Here is a 10,137-nt window from a genome sequence, read left to right as displayed (position 1 = left end):
CCTTCATTTGACCGTCAACGCCCTGTTCAGAAGCTGTGATTTGATATAAAAGCAGTGGAACTATTGATGCAATACATATTAACCACACCTTCGAGTATAATTTTTAACTTACACACAACATACATGCCAACCTACAAAACTGAGACAAGTTGCCAGTTTCAAAAAAGCTGATAACTAAAAAACGACTGAAAAACAGCCTTGAAGAAAGGTCTATGATCAAGGTCACTGCTTCAAGGTGACGGAGTAAGTTAAATTCCACTTTATTGCATTGGATTTCAGAATTTTTATTGGTGCTTGTTTTTCAATGGCCCTGCGTATCACATATGAAAAGAAGTAGTTACAATTGGAGTGCTTATGACAGAACTTCTTAAGCTTCAGTTACACCCAATATGCTATTGGTTCCATTATAGGAAAAAAAATACACATAAGTGTAATTTTGGTGTGGTGGATTTAGAAATTTTCGAAAGGGGAAGAGAACTCCAATATTGTAACATTCATTCTCATGGGAGGCTCTGGGAGCATGCCGCCAGTAAATTTTAATTCTTGACACTTTATTGGTGCATTTTCCAACATTTTGAAGAGTATTGTGTTTCGGTATTTGGGGCCAAAAATGATTTATGCTACAATGGTTTAAACACATATACATACACAGACACAAACATAAATATATATATATATATATATATACACAATTGACTCATACACCCGCAAGCATTTGCATGCAGTAAGCAAGGAAGAAGCAGCCAATGGCAGGCTGTGGTCTTGGCAGGGCAATGAGGTTGAGACAATATCAGGCAGGATAGTAGAGGAAAGTCCAGTCCTTGATTTTTGTACCATCAGAGCATAAATAGTCAGTGGGTATAACGTAGAAAGCCCACATGTAGGCAGAAGTACAATGGGTTCTGTTGGAACATCACACTGGTCTTTAACAAGTCTCTCATCCCTCTGAGATAGATCATTCTGCTACTCTTTGTTCTGCCAAGGAGCCTGATTGAAAACTACTGATCATTTCCTAATGAGACTGAGCCTTAGTATCAATCAAGGCTGGATTCTGAACTTGCAAGCGAAAAATTTGGAGCCCAATCTTGCACCGCCAGAGCTGCAAGACTGTCCTAAATTATTTAAAGAGACGGGATTATTTTTTTGGAATAGTATGGTTGTAGTTTAAATGTCCAAATATCAAATCTTCTCAACAGTTAGGTGTGAGAAAATGTTTTAGATCTGATTGGCAGTAGTTTCTTGGTGTTTCCCTTTCATGTTCTCCCAGTGTGGGAAGACGCCAAGGATGGTTATCATGTGTCCCTTGTAGTGTTCATTCGGAACTTCCCCTCCTACCCCAGTCTACCACAGGGAGAACAGTAGGTAAGTATTCTACTGAATCTAATGTCCTTAGATGAAATCTCTAGTACCCATCATGAAAGAAGAGAGTTCTCTTACAGAATTTGGGCCCAATTTTGTGACCAGGAGCTCGACAGTACAAGGTTTGAAAGAACCACACCTGCCATTCCCCATCTGTCCCATTGGCATAGTGGCTCCTCAACAGCATTTCTACCTCTAACAGATTCTATCTCCATATATTTTGGAATTTGCTGCTTCTGTGCAGGCTCAATCTCTGCACGTGCATAAACGGCAAATTATGAACTTTATGGAGCAGAAGTCAGTTAGAGCCAGAATTTCCAGTTGCCGTCATTACACGAACAGACTGAATGGGAGTCAGAAAAGCCAGCTGTTCATTCCAAAGGCAGACAGTTGCTAACTATGGGCTCAATTTTAGGAGGAAATTGCGGGTGCGTTGGGGTCTTGGGCGCTCCGAAAATCCGCAACTAAAGCCGGTGGGAGGACAGTTAAAGAGCCAAATGTACCTCACATTGTGCCTCCAAACGTATCTGGTGAAACCAGGCGTGAAGGGCCAGATCAGGGAAAAAGAAACAAAATTAAGTACATCAAAAACCATGGAAGGAAGTTAAAACACAAAATCCACCTACCTTTCCACCGTGCTCCGACGTTCGATGTCTCCCTCTCCAATGTCCCGCTCTTCAACCCCCGATCCCCTTTCCCCCTCCCCAATCTTCCCCTCTCCCCCCGATCTTCCACTCTCCCCTCAGATCTTCCCCTCTCCCCCCCTCCCAATCTTCCACTCCCCACCCCCCCACCCCGATCTTCCTGTCAATCAGGCTGGCTGCCGGGCATGAAACCTGGAGAGGACATTAATCATCAGCATTCACCATGCGATCGCCTCGGAAACGGTAAGTTTTGTTTATGCGGGTTTGCCACACGTACCTTCAACCCCCTGTTGCCAACCCGCCACCATTTCAAAATCCACCCCTATGTGTCTGGACTTCACAGTATTTTACTGTATGTGAAACACTTTGAGATCTTTCTCAATGAAGTGATTAAGTACTGTGTAAATATGCCTTTTTGCCTTTCGTTTTTCATTCTCTGTTTGTGTATCTCTGTTTTTCTCCTTTCTCTCTCCAAAAGACCTATTCACCTGCTAGCTTGGCCCACTTGACTACTAGCCATGCTACCCTGCTGAAGTTCCCACAGCAGCAACTTCCCTCCCAAGAAAAGCCACAGTTGAGAAGGAGAAACCCACAGCCCTCCCTGAACAGGAAGTACAGCTTTGCTTTCTTCATGAAAACCACCAAGAGCAACCTTTAAAGTGTGAAATGCACAAAGGTCTCCACGGAGATTGTAATCCAGTTAAAGTTTCAATATTTGCTCAAACAAAATAGTGCTGGCTCCCAGCCTCACTGCCGGTGTAACAGTCTCACTATCCCTAATCTAACCTAGTTCAAAAACTGCTCCTGATAAAATAAAACAGTTGCTTAAATTAGTGAACAAACAGCAAAGAACTGCAGACACTGGAAATCTGAAACAAAAGCACAAAATACTGAAAAAACTCTGCAGGTCAGGCAGCATCTGTGGAGGGAACAGGTAAGTTAATGTCTCAGGTGTGTTCTGGTGAAGAGTCTAGACCTGAAACGTTAACTTGTTTGTTCTCTCTACAAATGCTCACTGACCTGCTGAGTGTTTTAACATTTTCTGTTTTTTGGCTCAAATCAGTGACTTGGGAACATTCCTGAGATTACTGCTGTTAGATTGTTGATGCAGTGTGCAACAAGTTGCCAGATTCAGTGAGGTAAAACTGGGCTACACTGAGGTTGGATGGAGAGCCTAAGGGCAGCCAGGGCTAACTACATCAGAAGGAGCAAAGAGACGATGGACAGAATATGGGACGTGTTAAACTAACCCTACCTGCCAATGGTTGAGGGACCAATGAATATAAGCCAATGGCTTGCACCCTGGGGGTAATTTTCAACTTACTGCCAGGGCGTAAATCCGACTTGCGATGCCAGTTTCATGCTCCATCGGTAAATTGAAAATTACCTCCAAAATGTTCAAGAGTCAACGAGTATTAGGGGCACCATATAAGTAGCACGAAAAGGGTCCCAAAACACGTCCCATTCACTCAAAAAGCATGCAGTTAGCAACTGTGACACATGGCTGTATTTTTCACACAAATGCCTGAGGATGAGGCTAGGCCTTTATTCTATTCATTGGTGTCTCCATGCTGTAGCAATGCAAAACAGTTATGTACTCCTGACAGATGTGGTATGAAATATTACAGTGCCCTCTTGCACTTCTGTTTCACTTTGTCCTTTTTATGCTTTTCTACCCATTTCCCTCCACTCTGTCCCCAAGTATCTATTCATTCGATCCTCGAGTAGACCTCAACTAATTCAAAATAATTTTGACATAAGATTTGCTTGGAAGAATAAGACTGATTTTTGTAAAACAAATATACTTATGAGAAAGGAAGTTTCATTTTTTACAATCCTCACACATTTGTTTTAAATACAAATGGATATCCAGTGACGTACTCACCGTCAGTTTAATGATACAATGGGGCAGAAATTGCTCAGCGTGATAAACCAACAGTGCTCGCCGCTCCATAGATTTATACTAACCCACTAAATTACCGCAGTCTTTTCTTCGGGCACTTCCTTGAATAGGAAGCGGAGAAGAGCCCAGCGTCAGTTCAAGCGAAGCTAGGACCTGCGGGAATAGCAAGAGGATCGATCTCTCCCCTCGACCAATCAGATTGCAGCATTTTTGACAAGCTGCATTAACTGTCTCTGCAGGCTCGGAACGTTAAACCAGGAAGTGAAAAACACAACATTAAAATCAATGCAAAAACAGTTATGGACAGCAAAAAAAGAAAGGGTAAGAAATAATTGAATTAAATAAAAGAGACAGAAGGGAAAAATAAAAAAATATTTTTTAATTTTTTGATTTAATTTTTTTTTAAGGACCAAAAACTATTAACGTAAGGAGTAATGAAACACCACATTTTTAAGAGTTAATTTTTAGTTGTTTGGCACTGTTAAAACTTAGTTTAGACCTGGTATTTTTAAGCCTACCTATTTTGTGGTGTAATTAGTTACTTTCCAGCTGGGCAGATGAGCAAGTTGCCGCTTTTTCAATGATTTTCTTGACTGCAGCGTGCGATATACCTTTAATTCGAAGCTGTCATATCATCAGCGAACCAATAGGAGCAAGTTCCAGATTTCGCGTTTCACTGCGCATGTGCGAACACCGGAACGTGCTCCTCCATTTCGCCACTACAAATGGTGAGCGCTGTTGAGCTCACCATTATTTCGTAAGCAATTTCTGCCCCATTGTTTTATAATAAGAGGAGTGTTCGACCATGCAATAGAGAATTATTCTGCTAAAATGTGTCCTGTGCCCACAAAGTATAATTGTCGTAACGTAAAGATAGGCGCCAAGATCATTCAAAGTTTAATTGTTATTTGATCAGGGAATTTTGAGAATGGAGGATGCTCCTCAGTTTCAGACAGCAGATTAGAAGGACCCAAGATTTTAAAATTAATTACTCTTGAGGTGTGCATCAGCATCCTGGATGGAATCTCCGGCTGCCTTTATGCTTTTTTTAAGTGTGGTTGCTAAGATTATTTTTGATTTTATTGTGTACAGAAATTTCCATATGAATCAATTTGATTAGAAAAACTTGTTTCAGTCTGCCTGTACTTAAGTGTGATAGATATGACGGGAATTGTTACACAGGAAGTGTGACATCTATAGTGTGATAGACAGGAAACATGCACACTTGTACCATTTTTATTATATTGCTAGAAAACCTCCCATGGCACTGCTCATGGTAGGTTGGAGAATTCATTCTTTTATAAGGACAGGAGTGTTATACCGTGTAAAATAGAATGTAGATATGTGCCTCTTTAAGGCAGGAAGGTGTAATTCCTCTGCTTTCTTGAAATCAATGATGGGTTCACTTAGAGGCTAGGTGGCAGATAGGAACCATGGCTTTGTTTGATTGACAGGGCTATTAAGAAGTTAGAAGCATTGTGGAATTGGCATGTTACTGGGAAGGCGGAATTGAAACACAGCACTGTAAGATGGCTTTGCATGTGTAACAAAGCGATCCGAGTGCAGGAAGTAGACAGTGCAATAATCCTAATCGCAAGAATCATTGTGGAAAAAACTTGAATTTTCCTACCTTTACAACCAGCTGGTAACTGGGCAATTGTTTATAATTTGCTTTAACTTATTGTCCATGGTCTGCTGCAACTCTTGAGAGAATAAAGTCAGGGTTGGGATTCAACCATGTGGGAATATAGAGCCAATGAGATGTGACAGAATAAATTTAAACAAGATTAAGCCGGGCACAGCACCCTTACAGGAAGTATTACACAGAAGATTTCCAGGAAGTGTGTGATGGTGGCACAATGCACAAGACTTTTACGGATTAATTTTATGATTTAGGGCTCCTGGCACAGAGCTTTGCATTCCTTTCACATAAAGCTCAGCACCAGGAATACCAAACCAAGAAACTTACCCCTTAATATGTTATAGATAGATGGGATGTAACACCAACAATCACTGACATGAAGCAGTGGTTTTGTTTTGATTTCTCTGAGCTGAACAGGCACTACTTGTGAAAGCCAGCTATACTGCAGCAACTTCATAGAATCATAGAATGATACAGCACGGAAGGAGGCTATTCGGCCCATCATGCCTGTGCCGGCTCTTTGAAAGCTATCCAATTAGTCCCATTCCCCTTTTGGTAAAATCGTGCCAATTGTTTATTTTCATTCATAACAGTTTAATAAATATATTTGTATGAAGAATAATCCACAACACTCAAGAAAATAATATTCCATAATAATGATTAGACAGTGTTGTAAAACAGTGTAAATGCTAGTACAGGAAGTTTGGGCTTACACCAATAACTTTCCTTACACTGCAAAATATATTTTAATAGGTTTCTCTCCTTCCTCTCCTGGAGGCAGAGACTTATGATGGGGCAAGACCACAAGTGTTGACTACCGTCTTATACCTCACACAAGTGGATATTGTTGAGCTGGTGAGGTAGAAACTTGTTTTGGGTATTTGACTTCACTGGAGCTGAATATTCGACAGGGCCTATAACAGGTGACCGGTGATATCAGATGGGGCCTATAACAGGCTGCCAGTGATACCTGACAGGGCCTATAACAGGCTGCCGGTGATACCTGACGGGGCTTCTACTAGGTGGCTGGTGATATCTGACGGGGCCTCTATAAGGCGGCCGGTGATACCTGACGGGGCCTATAACAGGCGGCCATTGATATCTGACGGGGCCTATAACAGGCGGCCGTTGATACCTGACGGGGCCTATAACAGGCGGCCGTTGATACCTGACGGGGCCTATAACAAGCGGCCATTGATACCTGACGGGGCCTATAACAGGCGGCCATTGATACCTGACGGGGCCTATAACAGGCGGCCATTGATACCTGACGGGGCCTATAACAAGCGGCCATTGATACCTGACGGGGCCTATAACAGGCGGCCGTTGATACCTGACGGGGCCTATAACAAGCGGCCATTGATACCTGACGGGGCCTATAACAGGCAGCCGGTGATACCTGACGGGGCCTATAACAAGCGGCCATTGATACCTGACGGGGCCTATAACAGGCAGCCGGTGATACCTGACGGGGCCTATAACAAGCGGCCATTGATACCTGACGGGGCCTATAACAGGCGGCCATTGATACCTGACGGGGCCAAAAACAGGCGGCCAGTGATACCTGACGGGGCCTATAACAGGCGGCCATTGATATCTGACGGGGCCTATAACAGGCGGGCATTGATACCTGACGGGGCCTATAACAGGCGGCCATTGATATCTGACGGGGCCTATAACAGGCGGCCGTTGATATCTGACGGGGCCTATAACAGGCGGCCGGTGATACCTGACGGGGCCTATAACAGGCGGCCATTGATATCTGACGGGGCCTATAACAGGCGGCCGTTGATACCTGACGGGGCCTATAACAGGCGGTCGGTGATATCTGACAGGGCCTATAACAGGCTGCCGTTGATATCTGACGGGGCCTATAACAGGCGGTCGGTGATATCTGACGGGGCCTATAACAGGCGGTCGGTGATATCTGATGGGGCCTATAACAAGCAGCCGTTGATATCTGACGGGGCCTATAACAGGCGGTCGGTGATATCTGACAGGGCCTATAACAAGCTGCCGTTGATATCTGACGGGGCCTATAACAGGCGGTCGGTGATATCTGACGGGGCCTATAACAGGCTGCCGTTGATATCTGACGGGGCCTATAACAGGCGGTCGGTGATACCTGACGGGGCCTATAACAGGTGGTCGGTGATATCTGACGGGGCCTATAACAGGCTGCCGTTGATATCTGACGGGGCCTATAACAGGCGGTCGGTGATACCTGACGGGGCCTATAACAGGTGGCCGGTGCAATACTGCCCGGTTTGCAATAACTGCCCAAGACGAGTTTCTGCCCCAGTGAATATTGGCAGGCTATTCACTCACAGGGAGTCCACAGCCAGGCACAATCCTGTGGCCTCCTCTAACATACGTATATTCACCTTTTTTTCCAGCACAGATAACTGGACAGTGATCACTCTAGCTGATTATCACCTCCCTAGTCAAGAGTACTGTGCCAATTGTGGCATGCTACAACCATGCCAGTTAAAATCATCTAACTCAGCACAAACCAAGGGTCAAACCTGGTCTCTATGGCTCATTACTGCATCTGGATGATTTTCTTTACAATTGTACAACTGTACTTGCATTGTAAAATTCTCCCTTTCTTCTCCCCTTCCTCCCCATTTCAGCAGCACATTGCAATGATGATCTACCATTATTACTAAGCAAACTCACAATGTCAAGTGGCTGGAAGGAGGCTCTGCATCAGTTTCTCAATTCCATTATTTTAATCATGGAAAACAACAAGGAGATTTGTTATGATGAAATCTTGTTTCAGATTGACTTGTCTTTGGTAAATAAAAGTAAATCTTACAGTAAGTCCATGACCCAAATTATTTCCATATTCAGGCAGCTCACAGCGTTAATAAAGATTCAGGGCTAGAGTTTCCGCTTTGGATGTAATTGGGAAATTGCGCCCAAAATGTGCCTGAAATTACGCTATGATGTGGAGATGCCGGTGATGGACTGAAATTACGCTGATTAGATTACAGTTCAGTTTCTGATAAAATTAATTTGCATAATCACAAACGTAAAATCTTCCATGAACCAGCACAATCGGGCAGCATACTAGAACGTAGTCATTTCTTTTTTTTCTCTTTCCATTAAAAAGCATTCCTTGATGTATTTGAGAGTGGTAACCTGGCACAGTTTTATTAATACAGCTGAAAATGGGTTTATCACCAAAAATAAGCATTTTTAGTAAGTGTCCAGTCCTCTGCTTGTGAGTAATCTGATTTAAAATCACTGAAAATGACTTTGAAAAACTATACTGAACCATTTAAAAGTTTAATTGGTGTACACTAGTCAGCGCCTTAGTAAATTAAATATTTTTTGATATGAGAAAGCTTTTAAAATATGCCTACTAGTGCCTAAGAAAATGAATGCAATTTGAAGAGCTTTCCCAAACCAGCGCATTCATTAGAATCTCACAATTTCAACCTGGGGGCCGTGACCAGTTTAGTGGGCGGGGCCTGATCAGGGCAAATTGATTCTTAAACCAGCAGTAAAGATTGCAGAAAACACGAACGTAAGTGGTTTTGGGAGTATCTCACTTAAGTTTAAAATTCCCTGATCTTTTGCGCTAGTTCGGCCGACTCCGCCCAGATTGCACTGATATTACTGGCGTAAACGAGCGGAAAGTCGACCCTCTCAGTGTTTAAAAGATTAAATTAGAAAAATGAATGTTGCTCCCCTAGTTTTAAAGGAAATGATCCTGTAGATTTCAGCAGCTTATATGTGATTCAGTCCATGATCCTGGGCCAGATCTCACTGGAGAAATAATGGCCTGTTAATGACACACGCCATTATTAACGTACAAATCAGATGATTAAGAGATATGCCATGAGTTGCAAATCTCCAGAACATGCTTGTCAATTTACACTGCTCCGCCATTTGCTTCGCACAAATGGCATCTTGCCCTTATCGAGGGATAAATATTGACCAGGGATAGCTCCCCTGCTCTTTTTGAAATCGTGCTATGGGATCTTTTGTGTCCACCTGAAAGGGAACATGGAGCCTTTGTTTAATGTCTCATCTGAAAGACGGCACCTCCGACAGTGCAGCACTCCCTCAGTTCTGCACTAGTCAGCCTGGATTACATGCTCAAGTCTCTGGAATGGGACGCGAACACTCGATCTTCTAACTCAGAGGCGAGAGCGCTACCAACTGAGCCACAGCTTCTTAAATAATGGAGTTCCCAATCCAAGGGGATTCCTGAATTGAGTGTGTTTTGGAAGATCATGACTAGAGCATCTGCAATTTCCTCACCTACTTCTTTAAATACCCTGGGGTGGAAACTATCAGATCCTGGAGATTTATCTATCTCTAGTCTCATTATTTTCTCCATTACCATTTTTGTGCTTATATTAAATCTAGTAACTTCCTCCCCTTGATTTATTTTTAGTTTTCCTCGTATCCCTGGTACTTTATTCTCATCCTCTACTGTGAAGACCAATAAAATGTAAGTATTTAGCAACTTTGCCATTTCCTGATTTTCAATTACAATATCACAATAGTAACTTTCAAAAGGGAATTGGATAAATACTTGAAGGGAAAAAATTTACAGGGCTCTAGGGAAGAGCAGG

General features: G+C 42.9%; 1 long non-coding RNA gene across 1 annotated transcript in view; it reads left to right on the top strand.

Annotated features, from left to right (window-relative positions):
- Positions 1 to 201: 201 nt before the first annotated feature.
- Positions 202 to 10,137, top strand: part of LOC137324191 (uncharacterized) — a 51,881-nt gene continuing 41,945 nt past the window's right edge. Inside the window, exons 1-2 of the long non-coding RNA XR_010963544.1 lie at positions 202 to 243; positions 4,146 to 4,227. This is a non-coding gene — a long non-coding RNA (uncharacterized lncRNA). The remainder of the gene's footprint in view (positions 244 to 4,145; positions 4,228 to 10,137) is intronic.

Source organism: Heptranchias perlo, chromosome 8 (assembly GCF_035084215.1).
Source record: "Heptranchias perlo isolate sHepPer1 chromosome 8, sHepPer1.hap1, whole genome shotgun sequence".
Taxonomy (NCBI): Eukaryota; Metazoa; Chordata; class Chondrichthyes; order Hexanchiformes; family Hexanchidae; genus Heptranchias; species Heptranchias perlo.
This window is presented reverse-complemented; position numbering and strand designations above follow the sequence as displayed.